Source organism: Cryptotermes secundus, unplaced genomic scaffold (assembly GCF_002891405.2).
Source record: "Cryptotermes secundus unplaced genomic scaffold, Csec_1.0 scaffold296, whole genome shotgun sequence".
NCBI lineage: Eukaryota > Metazoa > Arthropoda > Insecta > Blattodea > Kalotermitidae > Cryptotermes > Cryptotermes secundus.
The window spans coordinates 118,142-138,687 of NW_019737985.1; the positions used below are offsets into that span (position 1 = coordinate 118,142).

At 41.8% G+C, this 20,546-nt stretch overlaps 1 protein-coding gene across 5 annotated transcripts in view; it reads left to right on the forward strand.

The window, feature by feature from the left end:
* Positions 1-20,546, forward strand: part of LOC111870593 — a 113,017-nt gene that overhangs the window by 55,206 nt on the left and 37,265 nt on the right. The window lies entirely within an intron of this gene.

The window sequence follows — 20,546 nt, forward strand, 5'->3', positions numbered from 1 at the left end:
GGGGATAGCTTTATTTTTTTCATCGACTTTGCACTATACTTGTAAGCGGTTCCCAAAATGAAAGTATTTACGACTTCCACATTTCCAACCGTACACGGAACCGAAAGACAGCTAACCGAAATGTAGCGCTGTTTGTATGTGAAGTGTTTCTGTCGCCAGGAATATCTTATCGTGCACCAGAGTACAAGACGGGCCTTCAGGCATCATATTTCGGGAGTGGGTGGAGGCGACTGGAAGATTTAGGACGGGAGCACACCGAGGAAACTGGCAACCGCAAAGCAACCGCAAATTCCGAGAATTGAGATCAGCCTGAGTTGAACGGAGCAGCGCTAACTGAGGAAACGGCAACGCAACTCGCGGAAAGACAGAAACTCAACTTCCTGGCAACGGAGCATGCCACTCTTCTCACAGTTGCGTTTCCGCGTGGTTTCCAAGTGTCAGCTGTTCTATAATGCACGTCAGTGATTCATTTGTTTCTCAAGATGACACGAAAGGTTGACGAAGCCGCTAATGCAGTTAATTGAGCAAGAGCCTGGTATATATGACAAACGTCATTCAGACTGTGCTAGGCTGGACAAAATAGATTTGGCTTGGGAAAGAATTTCTCATGAGACGAAGAGTCTGGATCCAGGTTAAGTCCTTTCGAAACAATATAAGCGCCTCAGATTAGATTGTCACAGAAGAATGGATGCACCCAAGGTTTTCTTTCTCTGACATTATATTTAAGCATCCTGTAGGTAAACATTTCTCTCATAAATTTCCTATCCAGAATGGTCTAAAACAAGGAGATGCTTTATCGCCACTCCTTTTCAACTTTGCTTTAGAATATGCAATTAGGAAGGTCCAGAGAAACCAGGTAGGACTGAAATTAAACGGGACACATCAGGGGTTGGTCTACGCCGATGTGAATCTACTAGGTGATAATGTAGATACCATACAGAAAAACACATAAACTTTAATTGACGCAAGTAAAGAGGTTGGTCTAGAAGTAAACACAGAGAAAACTAAGTATATGTTGCTGTCTTGTCACCAAAATGCAGCGCAAAATCATAACATAAATATAAGAAACAGATGTTTTGAAAATGTGGCACAGTTCAGATATTTGGGAACATCGATAAAAAGATCGAAACCTGATTCAGGAGGAAATTAAGAGGAGATTGAACCCAGGTAATGCTTGCTACCATTCAGTCCAGAACCTTCTGTCTTCTCGTCTGTTGTCCAAAAATATAAAAATTAGAATATACAAAACTAAAATTTTGCCTGTGGTTCTGTATGTGTGAAACTTGGTCTCTGACATTAAGGGAGGAACATAGACTGAGGGTGTTTGAGAACAGGGTGTTGAGGAGAATATTTGGACCGAAGGAGGATGAAGTGACAGGAGGTTGGAGAAAACTGCATAATGAGGAGCTTCATAATTTGTACTCTTCTCCAAGTATAATTAAAATCAAGTCATGGAGGATGAGATGGGCCAGAGAAGTAGCACGAATGGGGGAGATGAGGAATGCATATAGGATATTGGTGGGAAAGCCAGAAGGAAAGAGACCACTGGGAAGACCAAGGCGTAGATGGGTGGGCAATATTAAAATGGATCTTAGAGAGATAGGATTGGATGGTATAGCTGCAGAACTGGCGGCTCCTCCAGAAGGGCTCAGCTCCATGAGTAAGTAAGTAAGTTGCATTAATAAATCATTTATTTAAAATACATTCCCGTCTTAGTTAGTTAGTTATTGGAGAGGGTGGGTTTCCCCATGCACTTAGACCAGTATTGGTCCATTGTGCTTCCCTCTATGATATTCTACCAGTCTCTATATCCTACCGATATTGGTGCGTACCATCAGTCCCGACCGAGCCAGCGAGTTCGGCCTCCACTAGCTTGGCGGTATCTATAATGCTTCCCCCATCTATCAGACGTGTTAGAGACTACTTGTTGGGCGGGAAACATCCTTGAATTTGGCTCAGTGACCTCCTTTGGAGATATGAGGTTCTTTTACGTGCCGTAAAGCTACGACACGGGACACACGGCTTAAAGTCCCTCCCGGAGGACTTGTTCCCCGAATTTTTCCGCCCTTAAAAATTCGACGACCTCCGCCGGGTTTGAACCCGCGTACCACGAGTCATGAGGTGGGAACGTTACCTCTAGACTACGGAGACCGCTTTATTTCCGTCTTAAATACAACTTATTATATAGTCACCCTTCTTCCACAGTACATGGTTCGGCTCTGTACGGCCATCATCAGGTGTCTTCTACTATCTTGCTAAAATTGTTTCACTGTATGTCAAAATTTTATATCGCGTGTGAACGCGATATTTCCTGATTAAAATAAATTGGCCTTAATTAAAACAAATTTATTAACATCCCAATATTTTCCTTATGATCGCTCTTCTCTCTTCTCACACCGTCTCAACCGCTCTCAACTACCGCCACATTATGACAGGACCAGTAGTATTATCTTCCCTTGCAGAAGGTGAGTACACGAAATTAAAGACTACAGCCATGCATTACATCGGACGAACTTGCCCACTTGAGATGACGCGAGCAACTAATGAAACATAAGTTTCCTCAGTGTGCGCCTGCTAACCTGGAAACCAGTTGCCTGCTTGAAATAGGCGACATTTCTTGGAAATTGCGGCTGCGTTGCGGTTGCCAGTTTCCTTGGTGCGTCCTCGCCCTTAGTGCTGACCTCAGTGATTCAGGTAGTTTGAGCGCCAGTGGCTCTGATTTCTACTGTGGTGATTTGGATTTACACGCAGTTTGGAGCTTCCTTGTACAAAGTTTCTCTATGCAGCATTTCCCTATAAAGAAAGATAGTCCTGTCGTCCTGCTGTGTTTAACCTTAATGTGTCCAAGTATTTATCTGAAGATTACAGTCTTCTGGGATAAGACGTCATGTAGCCTGATAGATCGTTACGAACGTTTCGGAGGAACCTGCTACTTCCATCTTCGGGGTATAAAAGTGTTTTTTTTCAGCAGGTTCTATCGAAATGTTGGTAACGACCTACCAGACTACACGGCGTCACTTCTCCATACTTGCCCCATTAGATCCTCAGTCTCGAGTCTTTCACCCATTTGACAGAATTTTGTGAAATTGTTGATGTTTATTTCAAGAGACTCAGTATTTAAACCGCACAACTGGTAGCTCCTCAAGAGGGGCTCAGCTCCATTAAAATAGTTAGGTTAGTTAGTAAGTCGGTATTGGTCGGTATTAACCAATGCAATGTTTAATCATAAGATGAATGATGAACAACGAATTAGAAAGGAAATGGTAGTAGCCTAATCGAGGCATTATCCTAGCATTTATCTGAAGGGGCTGAATAAACCATGAAACCCCTTAGTAATTATTGAAATTTTCCTTGCCGAGATTCGAACCGAGAACGTCCTGAATACAAGTCTAAATCATTGCCGTTACACCAACCTCCTCGGTGGACTTTCACGAGGCTCGGTATGAATATTGTGCCACTAGAGTCCACATCACCTTTCTACGACAATGGAGGTGGCAGCGTAGTTGGTTGAGGCACTATGCTACAAGCCGGAAAGTCACGGGTTCGATTCCCGATGTGGCCATCGGATTTTTCGATTGACTTACTCCTTCCACTCGCAATATGGCCCTGATGTCGACTCAGCCTCTAACAGAAATGAGCACCAGGAATCTTCCTAGGGGTAAAGGACGGCCGGCGCGTAAAGCCGGGTCCAGAATTGTTGCGTATCTCCGTTGCGTATCGTCCGATGCAACGCGACAAAATTTCTCCTTGGCAACGAAGAAATGAATCTCAGTCTCGAGCCAGATTTCAGTCAGGAATGACTACACCCAACCTGACGGTAGCAGCGGCCGCGTACATCTATCTTCACTATGCTATAAAGGGAAGAAGAACAAAATCACGACGTTTGTGGATATCACCGATCTATGCCAGTAGGAAAGTATACAGAGGGTCCAATCTTTTGGCGGGCTTAAATTTTCAGTGAGTCAGTGGGATGTACAAAAATTTCACAAGGATGCATCCGTCAGATTGTAATGTTCTGTGTTTCGGGGATTCCAAATAACATTCCTCTTTTTATATTCATCAATTAAACATATAATGCTCTCCTTACTCCACTCCATTCAGAGTCTATAAACAGAGAATCACAAACAGAAGAACGCACACTGGTGATGACTTCACTCCAACTGTCTGGAGCTGATAAGCAAAGCGCGATGCAGCCGCCTATACGGCCAGACTGGCACCACTGCAACCCGAGTCGTCCCTTTGATGTGACGGGAAAAGACCGCCAAGCGAGCGAACAGCCCGTTGCGTATCATTTTCTAACGGAAGGATGATACGGGGTACCGTCCACACTGATACGATATGGAGATACGATACGGGGATACGCAACAAGTCTGGACCCGGCTTAAGGTTGACGTCACAGCCATCTGTGAGCCGATTGTTTAGAAATCGAAGTCTCACAACCCCACAGGCCACCACGTTTTATGAGAGGAAGTGGTCCTGGCCTACGTGCTATCAAGGTAAAGCTGCACACCACGGAAACGTATGCGGAGCCATGCATATGACAGATGAGGAAAGTGATCGCCTTCGCAGTCATTATCAGTGGCTAGACCAGTGTGTTGCGTGAAGTACGCCCATTCTTTGGAAGATATGACAACCGTTTACATTATTCATGTGACGACTATGATAAAAATTGTTGATATTTAAAATGTTTCACTTGCAGGGGTTATCCGTGACTTATAGACGGGTTTTGGATTGGATGATCGGACCTACTGACACTACATACACACAACTCGGGACTACAGGCAATACAGCGCTATCGCTGATTTACACACTTTACAGTTCACCGTTACACACACCCTAGGGTTCTCAGTCTTCGTTAGTCGTATCCTGGCAACGGATTTCATTACAGTCCCACTGTCGCCTCAAATCACACAAGAAGTCTTCTTTGCACCGCCTAATTCCTTTCTTGCCATGTCTTAAGTCACTTTCGACTTGCCAACTCCGAAGACTTGACTCAATTCTGATTCTGTCTGAGTGAGATCCTCGTTGTACAGCCTCGAGGCGGACCGACAAAAAGCACCACTTACTCTATTGCTGCGAAGGCGTGTTTACAGCACCGTTGCATAGCAACAGAAGTTATTCGATTGCTGCTTGTGTATTCGTTGTCGCGGGAATGTGTGTCCTAACACTGGACATCTCGTCTGATTTCGCTATCCCGGCTTTCGGGCGTCATGTCGCGATATAATTAGTGTGATATCTTCCAGTTGCATACTATTTGCGTAACCTACAGCAGTGGCCACGTGAATTTAATTTTAGTTAAGCTGGCTCAGCGCGATATGTACAGGAAGAGAGAGAGAGAAAGAGAGAGATCAGTCTGCACAAACAATGGATTACATGCTTCGAAATACCAAACAAATGAGTAGTGCGTAGATATATACCTGACCGTTAGGCGCTCTACACGCCATACATAGGTAACTTTAAAGCCGTTACCATTTCCACGTATTAAGCCTAGGTCAGTCGGTATATATAGCGACGTGCTACGTCTGGACTGTCAGGGTTCGATTCCCGCCAGAGGCAAGAGATTTTTCTCTATTCCATAACGTTCATATCGGCTCTGGGCCCCACCCAGCCTCTTGTGTAAGGGGCGCAGGGGGGGGGGGCTCTTTCCCCGGGTTAAAACAGCCGGGGCGTGAAGCTGACCATTCATTTACATCTATTTGCCAGGTAATGAATAGAAAACGTCTTCATGGCGTGGTGCTTAATTAATTAATCACAACGACTTACCCTTTACCTTACGCCCGGAATTACCTACAAAACCTACAAAATGACGTCAATGTTTGTAGTCGTCAAATACAAAATAGCTCAAAGGTGCGTTGAATTTATGATTGAGACCACATACTTTCACACAGGCAACTTGACAGCCGTAACGATACTAACTACAAAATATCTGAATATCTGAATTCGGAAGATTCTTGTTTCGAATCTTGGACGGGATACAAGCTATCCTGAATGCGGTTGCTATGGGTTTCAGTAGTCTCCGCAGGAAAAATCAAGGATAATTCCGCCATTAGGTCACGAATGCTTCCTTCCTGATCCTTTGCATTTCTGTATTCATCATTTGTCATGCCGTTCGAAACTGCATAACCTGAGACACTGACTAATTGATTTCATGGAGCTGAGCCCTTCCTGAGAAGCCGCCAGCCTACAGCTACTCAAGAAACTCCCACGTTTTATGAAACCCGAAGGTACATTATCGTGGTCACAAGAGTCCTCCACTGGTTCCTATCCTGAGCCAGATGAATCCAGTCCATACCACCCCACCCTATCTCTCGGAGATCCATTTTTGTATTATCCATCCACTCAGATCTCAGTCATCCTTGAGTTCTCTCTCTTTCTTTCCCATCGATATTCTATATTCTGTTTTCCCCTATTCGTGCCACATGCCCTGCCCATATCATCCCGCTTGAGAGATTCTGACAGCATCGTGAAATAAAGTACAAAACAAAAAGATACACATTCTCGCAAGATGTGTACAGAGCATCCCCGAATCGCGACGTTTAGGTGATAACGTATCATTTAAATATGAATATATCGTAACCTCGAAATCGACATCCGATATTCGAGATATCTCGGTGCTCCGAGTCCACTTTCCTGTGCGTGTATTCCATGGGTACGACTCGCTCCGGCACAGTTAAACTGTCACCACCATACTGAGTGCTTGAAATCTGTTTCGAACAGTTTCATTCTCATGTTAAGCAAACATATTAGTGCATGTAAGATTTGAGGCTTTCACGGCGGTGACTATGAAGAAAGCAGTCTTCTGGGATTTTGCACCGTGTATATGTGGTGTTAACCGACGTTTCGGAGGAACGTATCGCCTCCATCTTCAGGGTAGAAGAAAAAATATATAAGAAATCTGCAAGCAAGACTCAGTCTGCTTTTACCGGTTCTCACGGTCTCTTTGCTTGCAGATTTCTTATATATTTTTTCTTCTACCCTGAAGATGGAGGCGATACGTTCCTCCGAAACGTCGGTTAACACCACATATACACGGTGCAAAATCCCAGAAGACTGCTTTCTTCATACTAGTGCATGTTTTATTTTTAAGGATTGCATCCTGTAGCGTATATACAGTAAACATATATAATGATTTTAAATATTAAATTGTGGGTTTAGGATCACCTAATTATTCAATTAAGTTTAACCTATTTTTATGTACATAAGACTTAACACACGTACGGTTGTTATTCCAATTTTTATTCTTATTTTATTTTATTTTATTCTTAATTTTAACCAAAGTCTACTCAAAGTTTTGGAAAATTTGTGAATTCAATAGGAACCAACTTGTACGAACAATATATAAAAATGGGAATGTTAACGTTGCAGTTCGGTAATAGTATGTGAGAAAATTGAAGCACTTGAAGATGATCCATTTGAGGTCGAAACATGTAGTGCGTGCTATATAAATAAATAAATAAATAACAAAGTATTGTTTCGTTGACGGTAAAATTTATACATGTCCATTATATTTGTGCATACTAAAATGGATTCTAAAAACTCCATATATATTTTCATGGTATAAACTGATATGCGACCCAGGATAATTAGACGTAAAATGCAAATTTCAAGAACGTATTAGAGTCGTAATTCACTAACAGCCTGTACACACAGTTCTGCTTTCCGTTACTGTGATATTAGGAAGTAGAGATGCTCTCTTTAGAAGACACATTCCTCACAAATTATTTCATGTCCTCTTGTTGTACAAATTTTATCTCCGGATGTTCAAAATGAATGATTATTACTTTCTCCGTCTTTAATATATGGTATGAAAAAAACTCCGTTGCCTGTAGTCCGCAAGCGAACTATACCGACCGAGAGACCGCCGCTTGTTGGCGAAGTTAGTACCAACTTTTGTGGATAGTGGGTGTTACGTGGTAAGTGCAACGGTTCCCCACGGCAGTTAATCTCGTTTTTCTAGACCGGAGCCGCTATTTCCTTGAAGTAGCTCCTCAATTATCATCACGAGGCTGAGTGGACCCCGATCCAGACCCACTACTTCTCGGAAAATTTTGTAGCGCCGGGAATCGAACCCAGGTCCTCTGGATCTGTAGCCAGGAACTCTGACCACTAGACCACAGAGGCGATCGTAATATAATATTATATATATAATACATATACAATGTATATAATGTAATATGAAGGAAGGTAAAAAGATAAAATCCCTGTGCTTCCCGGGTGAATATGATGATGAGAATTAGGTGGAATATAGATTGGCAGACGAAACTGAAGTACTCGGAGAAAACCCACCCCAGCGTCACTTTGTCCACCACAAATCCCACTTGACCAGAACCGGGATCGAACCCGGGACGCCGCGGTGGGAAGCCAGCGACTAACCGCTTGAGCTATGGCGCGGCCTCTGCAGGTTTCTTAGTTCGTTCATTCTTCGACCCCGAAGATGGAGAAGAAATGTTCCTCCGAAATCTCGGCTAACTTACAACAGACTACACAACCCTATATCCCAGAAGATAAAACTCTTCATAACCACCGCTGCGGGAACCTCAAATCCTACAGTACATCGGTTCTCGAAAAATCTACCTCTGTCTTACCGGTCTGTGAATCAGAAAATATTGGAAAATCTCCCATACGACTTTCTTTGTCACAAATGAGAAAATGTTCACCCGAAGCACTGCACAATCATCCTTACAAATCTGTAACGTGGACTGGTCTCTGTGACAGTTTTTCCTACTCGCTTTTTCTTACAGTTGACTACTGTTGCCCAGAAAAAGACAAATTACTTGGCATTTAAACTTCCCCGCAAGTGACTGAACGTTTGGCATAAATCACTGAGTGTATTGGCATGTGAGGCTAAGGTGCTGACACCTCAGACCACAAGGTGTCTTCAAATAACTCTGGAGACATTTCGTGACTACGAAACTATTCTTGGATTCGAAGAAGATGACAGGTAACTGTCTTTCGCGCCATAACCGGGATCGTCACGTGGTGAACGTTAAAACAATCAGCGTCAATCAACCTCCGATAACTCATAATACCCGCTTCATTTCGCAGGTTACACAGCTTGTTGTAAATTACCAAGATAGGGTGTTTCAGATAGTTAAGCCTATTCATTATGTGCGTCGTTCAATTCTTTTAAACAGGTGGTCACTAACAACCAGATTGTGATACTGACCACTACCTGGTGGTGGCAAAGGTTAGGGAAAGACTGGCAGTGGGCAAACAAACAACACACAGAGTTCATATGGCAAGGTTCAATCTCAAGAAATTAAATGAGGTAGAGGGTAAAGAGCAGGATCGTGTTGAAATCTCAGATAGGTTTGCAGCTTTGGCAAACTTGGACACTGAGGTGGATGTTAATAAAGCTTGGGGAACTATTAGAGAGAATATAAAAATGTCTGCCAAAGAGAGTCTAGGTTATTATGAACCGAAGTAGCATAAGCCATGGTTCGATGAAGGATGCTCAAAATTATTAGATCAAAGAAGGCAGACCAAATTGCAATCGTTACAGGATCCAAGCGAGTTAAATGGGGATAATCTGAACAATATAAGACGTGGAACCAGCAGGCATTTCAGGAACTAAAAGAAGGAATATCTGAAAGACAAAATTGATAAGCTTGCAGTAAACAGTAAGAACAAGAACATTAGAGACCTGTATAGAGGAATAAATGACTTTAAGAGTGGTTACCAGCCTAGCAGTAACTTAGTGAAGGATGAGAATGGTGATCTGCTTGAACATTCCCACAACATTTTGAATAGGTGGAGGAACTACTTCTCTCAGTTATTGAATGTACATAGGGTCAGTGCTGTAAGGCAGACAGAAATCGATACACCTGAGCCGTTAGTACCTGATCCTAGCCCTTTTGAGGTTCAAAGTGCTATTGCAAAATTGAAACGGTATAAATCGCCAGGCAGTGATCAAATTCCGGCAGAACTTATTCAAGCAGGAGGTGAAATATTACGTTCTAAGATCCACTATCTAATTACTTCTATTTGGCATAAGGAGAAATTGCCTGATCAGTGGAAGGAGTCTATTATTGTACCAGTTCACAAGAAGGGTGATAAAACTGACTGTAGTAATTATCGGGGGGATATCACTGCTATCAACTTCATATAAAAGTTTGTCCAATATTCTTCTCTCAAGGTTAAGTCCATATACACACGTAGATGAAATTATTTGGGATCATCAGTGTGGGTTTCGACGTAACAGATCAACTACAGATCAGATCTTTTGCATTCGTCAGATGTTGGAGAGAAAATGGGAGTACGATGAGACAGTACATCAGCTATTCGTAGACTTCAAGAGAGCCTATGATTCAGTTAGGAGGGAAGTATTGTACAATATTCTGACAGAGTTTGGAATACCCATGAAACTAGTTAGGTTGATTAGAATGTGTTTAAGCGAAACGTATAGTAAAGCAATTGCATGCCCTCAATGGTTCCAAGCCATGCAAAGTGAATTACAGGAAGAAAGAGTTTGGAAATTGTTCTTCGACAGGAAGTATCTTTGGTATGTCTCCAGAAGAGTAAACTGCAAAGGAAGAATTCTGCAAAATTTCACGTCAATTAAACCGTCAATGATGAGCCCTCTTATTTCCCTGTGGATATCAAATTCATCTTGATCTCTGTAGTCGTAATGAAGGGGAGACAAGAACCTCTTGCTCCTGATGGGATCGAACTACGGCCGTCCAGTTCGTACCTTGTCGCTATACCGACCGGGCTATCCCGGTTCTCAAATGCTTTCTTAAAAAAAAAAAAAAAAAAGGCAGTGAAGGCCCACGGGGTTGTGAGACGTTGAGGGTCACACACTATCTAGACAATCGGCTCAAAGATGGCGATAAGGTTGTCAGCCTTACTCGCCGGCCGCGCTTTACTCCCCAGGAAAATTATTTAATTAATTCCTGGCACTCATTTCTGTTAGAGGTTGAGTAAACCCCAGGGCCATAGTGCGGCTGGAAGGATTAGGTCAACTGAAATAATCCAATGACCTCATCGGGACTTGAACCCGCGACCTTCCGGCTTGTAGCTCAAATGCTTTCTTTACTAAGTTAAAAATCCGTAATCAGTGCACGAGATTGAAGAAGAATAGGCATAAATGGGGAGAGAACGCGCGGCAGGCTGTACCTACCTGGCGTATTTATCGCATCAAGGTCTACACTCGAATGTCATTAACCGTGCGACCGGTTAAGTGAGGGGTAATGAGGGTCACATATGTGGATGCACCGTCTCGCGACGACAGATGCCATCTTTCAGAAGTCGGAAAGGAGTGGGGGTAGTATCTCTCTTTGCGTCAGAGGAGACGTCGCAAACAGATGAGTCACTCTGAGAAGGGACGAAAGTTACCGGACCGAGAAACATGAGTTTATATTAAGAAATACTTAGTGTAAGAAAATATAAAAATTAGAGGACATCACACGTGTCGTTTCCTACAGATACGAGAGATTTGTTGTGAGTTTAATGTCCTTATTGTCACGGATATAGCGTGTGGTATAGTATTGACGTCTGAACGTTGAACAGTTGTAACGAGGACGATCCTGTCATTGAGATTTAATTAGATACGATGAATAACGAACATCAACTCATTATGATGTGTGTCTCATCGTAGGTATTTGTGATTCATCGGCCTCTGTGAAGAAACCGAGAGAAATACAAATTTAGAACGTGAGTGTTAGCCCCAGGTTGGATTCCTTGATGTGTCATGCAACTTGGTATATCCGAAACCAGGCCGCTCCTACTGTACTCTGGACTGGCAAACGGGCAAGATTTCTTGCTTGCTTTATCAAATGTGTTGAGATAGCTAAATCAGCAAAGTTAAGATTCCCAGCAAGAACAGGAATTTATCTCTTCGTATTCGTGTCCAGTCCGCCTGAGTTCAACCAACGGTCGTATTCTTTCCCCTTGGGTAAAGGGGCTAGAGCATGAAACTAACCCCTCATCTCAATCTAGTGCCAAGATTAAGAATCATGGAGTTATAATTTCACTATTCCATACGTCTCTGTTCCTAAGGCTCAAGCTTTGATATGCATCATTGGTAATACGGCCCTTTTCGAGCCATAGACTTCCTTAGAAGATTCTGCAAGAGTGCGTCCGGTTTCACTTCTTTGGATTTCGCAACAATATCACAGAGCAAGGCCGTCAGATGGCCCAGTTATGCCCCCGGGCACCGGGATCTCTTTCCAGCGTTTTCCACCGCTCGGAGGGGCTACGGTGGAGGTATTCTAACTTTGGTCGTTTTATCTAAGAAAGGAACTGCGGTATTGATAGGATAGGAGGCCAAGTGGGGCCCAGAGCCGGTCTGAATTTTCTGCCGAATAGAATATCCTGCCTCCAAACTCTGTCGTCAGAATCCAACTCAAATATAACACACATTTTCTCCATTACAAAGTCCAATTTTTAATGCCCCTTAAGAAAAATACTGTCTGTTTATTCCAAGAACCTTCAGAAACCCATGAATATTCTGTGTATACAATTAAGAATTTTTATATGTTCGGCCAAATTTTGCATTTAATTGCCTTGTTCTTTGAAAGGTTACATACCGTAAAAACTTAAGTCACAAAATAATTGTTGATACGAATACAAAGCAGAATTTCTAACCATTACACTGTAATATCTGGCAGATATATTACTTTAAGTGGACACAGATACACGGGAAGTTCCTAATAACATAACCGGCTCCATGGAGCCGAGTTCTTCCTTCGAAGACTCCAGTAACAGTTAATCAAGAATTATCCCAAATTTCATGGAACCAAAAAATACATTACCGTGTTCACAAGAGCCCTCCGCTGGTCCCTATCCTGAACCAAATGAATCCAGTGCATACCACCGCATTCTTTTTCCCTAAGATCCAACCTTGTAAGGTGTAGATCTCAATTTAATAATAAGGGGAAAATATGCATTTTATTTTCCGTATAGAAATCATAATGGGGATTTTTTGCATTAACACTCTCTTTTTTATCGGGCAGTAATTATTTCACACTTTCCTCTGCAAATATCTCTTTAGTTCATTCTAGAGATGAATAAGCCATTTAGCAGGAACGACAATAGACACACACACACACACACACACATACATGCTGCCCGCCCTTCTCTGTCCTTAGTTTTAATGGCATAATTTCATTTTGTTGGATTTGTGGTCCTCACAGCGATGACTATGAGGCGTCACATCCCGGAAGACAGGACTCTTCAGGGCCACTTTTATTATGCACTTCCATATACTGATTCGACTTTCTTGAGGCGATATTCCAGAGCTCAGCGATTTGACACCTATTTCTATCCCGAGGAAACGAAAATCACGTTCGAAGGACTGGTACGCCTGCCTTATGCTCGGAAGGTTCTGATCTCAAACCTCGATCCGTAAACAGAGTAGGCCGACTGATAATTTCATGGTTTTACTTAGTCCTTCCAAGGAAATGCTCGGCTAATACTTCAAATTTGGCTATGACAGTTTCGTTTCTCATCCTCTGTAATGCAGTTGTTCACAGATAATTCTATTATTCGTCGCCATAAAACTGATTCAAGTCTATCTCGAAGAAAGGAAAGCTGCGAACTACTTTCTTGTATTATTTATAGGATATGTGAATAATGCGTGCATTACAGCAGACAATAAAGCAGTCTGTCTACAGACCGTGGGTTTTACTGGAAAGTGGAATGAAGGTCGAGCTATTCGAGTTCCAGAGTCATACTGAAATAATTGCGGAAAGAAATTTGTTGCCTGATTAGCATACAAGAGGATATGTGCTGTAAAATATGAAATAACAGAAATATTACGTATTGTGGGGAGGAAAGTTCGGAGTGACAACTTTGTAACAACTCACTGAGATTCTCCTGAGAAAAGAAAACGCCTAAATCAAGCGTTTCGACTCTCCTGCCTGATTGATGTGGTGGAGATGTTGCCGCATGGAAACGGCGACACGATTCGTTCTGACAGCCATGTTTTCAAACGGAAATATTAAATTAGTCTCTCCATGACGCAGACTTGGTGACAGGGCTAGCTTTCGTATCTAAGTTTGCTCCATACATCCACCGTAGGTACGAAAGTTTAACATCCGATTTTTAAATGACACGATGTTAACATTCTTCTCGAATGTTAACATCGTGTCATTTATAATCAGATGTTACATTTGCGTACCTACGGTGGATGTATGGAGCAAACTGAGATACTGACTTCACTAATTAGCTAAATAGTTAAACAACTTTCCATTGTAGATGGGCAGCGAATTGAGATATATAATTAACTGCCGATTAGAGAGGCCGCGCGGTCTAAGGCATGAATAGTCTTCTACCACTCGAACACTGGGATCTTGGGTCGACTCCCACTCAAAGTATGGATGTCTTTTCGCGTTTCTCCTGTTTTCTGTGTTGTCCTGTCCTGCCTTGCGCAGGGTGGATCACCTGTCCAAGGAGTCTTACCGTCTGTCTATAATATTCAAAATTTCAGAATCAATTCGTTCTGAATGGAACATGCCAGAGGGCATAATCTGTGAAGTTATTTAAAGAATTAATTAATTCCGTACACCAGAGTCCCTAATGAAAAGCTGACAGTGTCTCAATTAGTCAATAAATATCCCTTATTTACGGAACCTGAACATTCATTACCGTGGACCGCATTCATCTGGTTGAGGCTCTTGTGGACGCGGTAATGAACCTTGAGGGCTCCACAAAATTATAGAAGTTCCTGACTCGCTGAGGAAGTTTTGCCTTCTCAAGAATAACTCATCTCCATGGAATTAGTTTCTTAATGTTAAAAAGAACCTTCCAGTATTCCTTATTCTGGGCCAAATTACCCATTCCACGCTGGAAAGATCCATTTTATTGTTACTATCCCATCTACATTTAGTTCTTCCAATTTTATCCAGGCCTGGAAATTGGGTTACCTGAGTGTACATGCCGTAGACTTAGTTCCAGAACGCTTCATTTTGAGGTCATTTAGAGGTCATTGTCGCTACCAGCAGCGATGCCCATAGGAACAAATTAACTAACCTTCATTGTAAAGATTTCATTTTAATAGTATCTGTTGGCGCCGTGTACGTAGATATTTCCCGACATCTCGGGGGACCTAATGTCCCAGGAGCAAGCCAAGAAAGTAGCAACCAGAGATGCTGATGGAGACAACACATTCTTCCTAACCGCCAGGACATATCCGCCATACTGCACGATGTAATATTCCACTCCGTAATCATGTCCGTGATCATCTGATATAGCCGAACAGGCTGGTTGTATTTGGGAGTGCTGGGTTCGGATCTTGGCTCTAGAAGCGGGATATCATGAACTGTCGTCTTCAATCCCTCCAGGCAAACTCCATGAGAATAACTTTACATAAATTGCGACCACTTTCTTCCAAGTCCTTTCCCAATCATTATATATCATTCATCTTACCACCAGACACTACTTTCTTCAGGTAGAAACTGAAATTGCAGATTTGTTTGCTTGAATTTCACGCAACTCGTAAAAGAGTTAATTAAATGGACGTGTATATAAAACTCATTACATAGCTCTTAACGTCTTCGAAGACTTGCCTCTAAGGTAAGGCAAAGTTATCCACAGAGGACTATAGGGTTGTGAGTCGTCGAGGTTCACACATTTTCTAGAAAATCGGCTCACAGATGGTGGTGAGGTTGTCGGTCTTACGTGCCGGACGCCATTTACCTCCCAAGAAGTTTCCTGATACTCATTTCTGTTAGAGGCTGAGTCCGTCTCAGGGTCAAAGTGCGGCTGGAAGGATTAGGCCAACTGAAAATCGGGAATCGATTCCGCGAACTTCCGGTTTGTAGCATTATGCCTCAACCAACTACGGTGTCCGTGTCTCCAGTCTTACATCTAACAATAAGAATTCACTTCAGATGTTCAGAGGATGTTCTTATGACCTTGAGCATTAAAATAATTTCACGGTATTCTTCGCTGTTAGAGAAATTGAATATTCGCTTGCATGCGAGGCTGGAGTCCATCACTCTCGGTGTAATCTGAAGTCTGTAAATACTGCCGCGGTTTATTTCCGAATCATCAGTGTGATGTATGCTTTGGATTACATATTGTGCCCCTCAAGAGCTCAGCCCACAAACAGCCATGGGACTCATGTGAAGGACTCTTTTTCTATCACGTAGATGCCAGAAGTGTCAAATAGACCAACCAGATACATCGCATCAGGTATAATGCTACATTAATTTTATGTTGTCATATTTATTACACAGTATTAGCACTTTAAATCATAGTGGTAAATATCTGTACCACCTGCTTTAACATTGCAACATTCTGTGTTTTGCCTCTTTAGCTCGCATGCTTCATATCATTCTCATGATCAAGAGCGATTATTTATTTGAATAGCATTGACCGATCTGATTTTATGGAGACGCAGTGCATTTAGTGTAAAGAATGAACTGAAGTTTCAAATGCTACTTTTAAGTGAACTTCAAGCTTCAAAGGGTTGAATAGAAATCTACGTGAAGATAGATTTTGGAACCCTGGTTCGACAGTGTTACATGTTCGGAAATGTTCACACATTCGGCGATCAATAGAGAGGAAATGGTACATTTCAGTGTGGTACAAATATTTTCTAAAAGTTCTCTTTGAGGCTTTTGATAATTTATTGCCTTGTATATGAATTTACTTTCGACCATATAGAGTCAGAAATAATTGTTTTGAATGGTCGATTCTGTATGTGTGAAACTTGGTCTCTGACATTAATGGAGGAACATAGACTGAGGCTGTTTGAGAACAGGGTGTTGAGGAGAATATTTGGACCGAAGAGGGATGAAGTGACAGGAGGTTGGAGAAAACTGCATAATGAGGAGCTTCATAACTTGTACTCTTCTCCAAGTATAATTAGAATCAAGTCATGGAGGATGAGATGGGCCAAAGAAGTAGCACGAATGGGGAGAAGAGGAATGAATATAGTATGTTGGTGGGAAAACCAGAAGGAAATAGACCACTAGAAAGACCAAACGTAGGTGGGTGGGTAATATTAAAATGGTTCTTAGAAAAATAGGTTGGGATTGTAAGGACTCGATTGATCTGGCTCAGGATAGGTACTAGTGAAGGACTCTTGTGATCACGGAAATGAAAATTCGGGTTCAATAAAATGTTGGGAAGTTCCTGAGTAGCTGCACAACTGGCGGCTTCTCATGAAGGGCTCAACTCCATTGAGTTAGTTAACTAGAGAATGGTCCTTCAACTCACAGTTACAAATTTTATGTATGTAGAAGGATTTGAAAAATATTTGTCATATCGAAAAAAATATTCCAAATAAAGTTTTAGAACGTAATGTTTTTGTATTGCGTATTAATTTCTTTACGATAAGGTCTTTTTTTTTGTAAAATTTATAAAATTTCGAAATGAGTTTTATGTAAAATATTGTAACGTGTATTTTGTAGAGAAGTTTCCGACTAAAATTATATCCATCTGACAAAATCGTTAGTGTAGACCCACAAGTAATATTCAGTGAAATTTACCTCCAAGTGGACACGATTTCGTGCACTGTGCATTCATTAATGCATTTCTTTCCTTAAATAAATTTCACAAACATCCATAAACGCGATGCTAAGTAAAATGCCTATTGTTTCTGTACTGGTGAATAGGATAATAGCAAATCACAAGGCATGATTTATCTTCACGAACGTTTAAAATCAGAAGTCGGAATGTGGCCGGAATAGCTCAGTCCGTATAGTGACAGGAATACGGGCTGGATGGTCGAGGAGTCGGTGTTCGGTTCCCGGCAAGAGCAAGAGATTTTTCTCTTTTCCACAGCGTTCATACCGGATCTTGGCCCCATTCTGCCCGGATTTTGATGACCTGAAAATATTTAAAAAACGACGGAAAAAATCCAGAATAATGGCCTAAAATATGACCCAAAAATGTAATATGCAGAGCCCTGATTTTGATGACCTGAAAATATTTAAAAAATGACCGAAAAAATCCAGAAGAATGGCCTAAAGGAGAAAGACAAAGAACACTTCGCTTCCATGTTATTCACATTTCAGAAAAAATGAAGAAAAATTCCCTAAAATGGCCAAAAATGACAAGAAATACCCTTAAAAGTCCAAACATTTACCAAAAAATTACCCCCAAAGTGAAAAAATGACCTTAAAACTAAAAATGTCAAAAAATGACAAAAAATACCTATAAAATTTACATTTCTGTAACCAGCAACTCATATCCGAGATTTTTATATTTAAGAGCATAGCATGGATACAAGGGAAAAAAGATGACATGTCATCAAAATCCGGGCCCTGGTGATAAGCAATACCGCAACTCCCACGAATGTCTTCGTGGCGGAGTGCCCAGTCATAACTTTAGTGCAAGTGGGAAAAATGTTTTACTGACTTACTACATTACCGTGGATTGGGGTTCGATTCCGAGCAGCCGTCTAAATCGGCTCTGTGGTCCATCTGATCTCACAGCTAATTGGAAACTGGGTAAATGCAGCCGAAGCATGGTGCTTATCATCACTTCCATTTATTGAGTAGGTTTATGATGCCTTAATTCCATTCCTGTACTAAGATCGGTACTCTAGAGGAAGAATTCGGCCTTCGAAGATTAACATTCAGTCATCGACAAGGAAGCCTTCTTTCATCGTTGCCTATGTGCATATAGAGATGAGATACCCGAGAAAATAAATCAGTTTATTCTCGGAAACCTGCGAGCCTGGTTAAGATAGAAATGGCGTCCAGGGTGAGGTGAAATATTATTTCGGGTTATATTAATGCATTAGATATTTTGTCACTAGAAGTTACATTAAATTTCGTAGAATAAAATAATAGGGGAGCCGGGATAGCTCAGTCGGTACAGCGACTGACTACCGATTGGACGACCGAGGTGTCGGATAGCGAATCCCGGTTCTTGCAATGTCTTCTAGTCTTCACGTCCTTCGGACTGGGTCTTGGACCCACTCACTTTCCTATCCAGTGGGTACCGGGGAATCTTTCCTTGGAGTAAAGCGGCCGGGCGTGAAGGTGACTACTCATTTCCACCTAAAGTCGAAGTCAAGAATAAGTGGATGTATAGAACCACTCCCCCTTATGTCTTCATGGCGTAGTGCCTAAAATAATTTGTTAAGCACAGGGACAACTTTACCTGTACTTCACCTCAGACCAGAACAGTAAGCTGCAGAGCAGTACAACGAACTAGAAAGTACAATTTAACGTGAGAACTACTTGATAACGCTTGTCCGTGGCGCCAGTCACGCCCATACCGTAGCCTACACGCAAAACAGCATGAGAAATAGAACTCTGATGGCATGCATATAATTTTCTTAATTCTTAAATACATTTTCTAATTAACAGTTTTTCATCTGGCCTACTTAAAGTCCCCTTTGTCCTCAGTAAGCACAGCAACACGGGCCGAAGGCAATATTTGCCATGAAGACACATGAGGGAGTGGATGTATAGCCCACCTTTCTTGACTCGGCATCAGACGGGGGTCGGGTCGGTGACAGCCCACGGTACCCATTGGATAGGGGCTGAGTGGACCCCAGGGCCGGTCTGGACGCTGTTGAGAAGAGAAAAATACTTGCCTGTGCCTGGAATCGAAACCCCGAACATCCAGCCCATAGCCCGTCGCTATGCCGACTGAGCCATCGCGGCTATTGCAGTTTATACGTAGGGACTATGAAAAACCCGTGACATGTGAATAAATGGCGGGTAGCTTTTTCTTGATACTTGCTGGTCTAGTATTAGTCATCCTTGCGTTCATTTTATTTGTTTTCACTTCAAGTTATACACTTTTCATGAAGAAGCCAACAGAACTAAAATTTAATCCATATTTAATTTTAAAATAATCAGGGAAATAATAATCTTTAAAATTGTGAAGGAAATTCATTCTTTTCGTCAAAGTGGAGATCTTATTGTCGTATTCAAAAGAGACCTCTATTGGACATTATATTTGACTACTTAAATCCGGGCCACAAGTCACACTACTCGTATTTTTCTAAAAGATCCATTTTAATATTATCCTCGCATCCGCTCCTAGATCTCCCGAGTTGTTTATTTTCTCTGAGTTTTACGACTAAACTTTCATATGCATTTTTTAATCCACTCATGTGTGCTGTATGCAACTTCCATCTTAGCTTTATTTATTTATTTAGTAATCATAACTTTATTTAGTGAAACAGCTTCGTTAAACGACCTAAAAATCAAAGTCTGTTAATAACCCAATGGTGTGTATTAGTTATTTATTTAAGTATAATTAACGACACTGTGTCTCAGACTATATTGTGTTGAGTGGTGGAATAGCAGAATGTAATGAAAGGGTGTGGAAGCGGTCGTGGCCTATTTGAGGTCTTATCCTGGTATTTGCCAATAGATAGTGAGAGAAGCCAAGAAACATTTGTAAGGATAGTCCATGTCCTGATTAGAAACGGGTACTTCCCGAACAGAAGTAGTACATGTAAAAACAGCGATTAACTACACAGCTAATTATCCAACTCTCCACTCTACGTTAAAATGACGAGAAAATTACGAAGGCCATTCATACTTGGCAGCGAAGAAAAAAAAGCGCGCCAGTATATGGGGTATTTCAGTTCTCATGAGGCCTTAGCGAAAGGGGGGCGTATATAATTTTTCGAG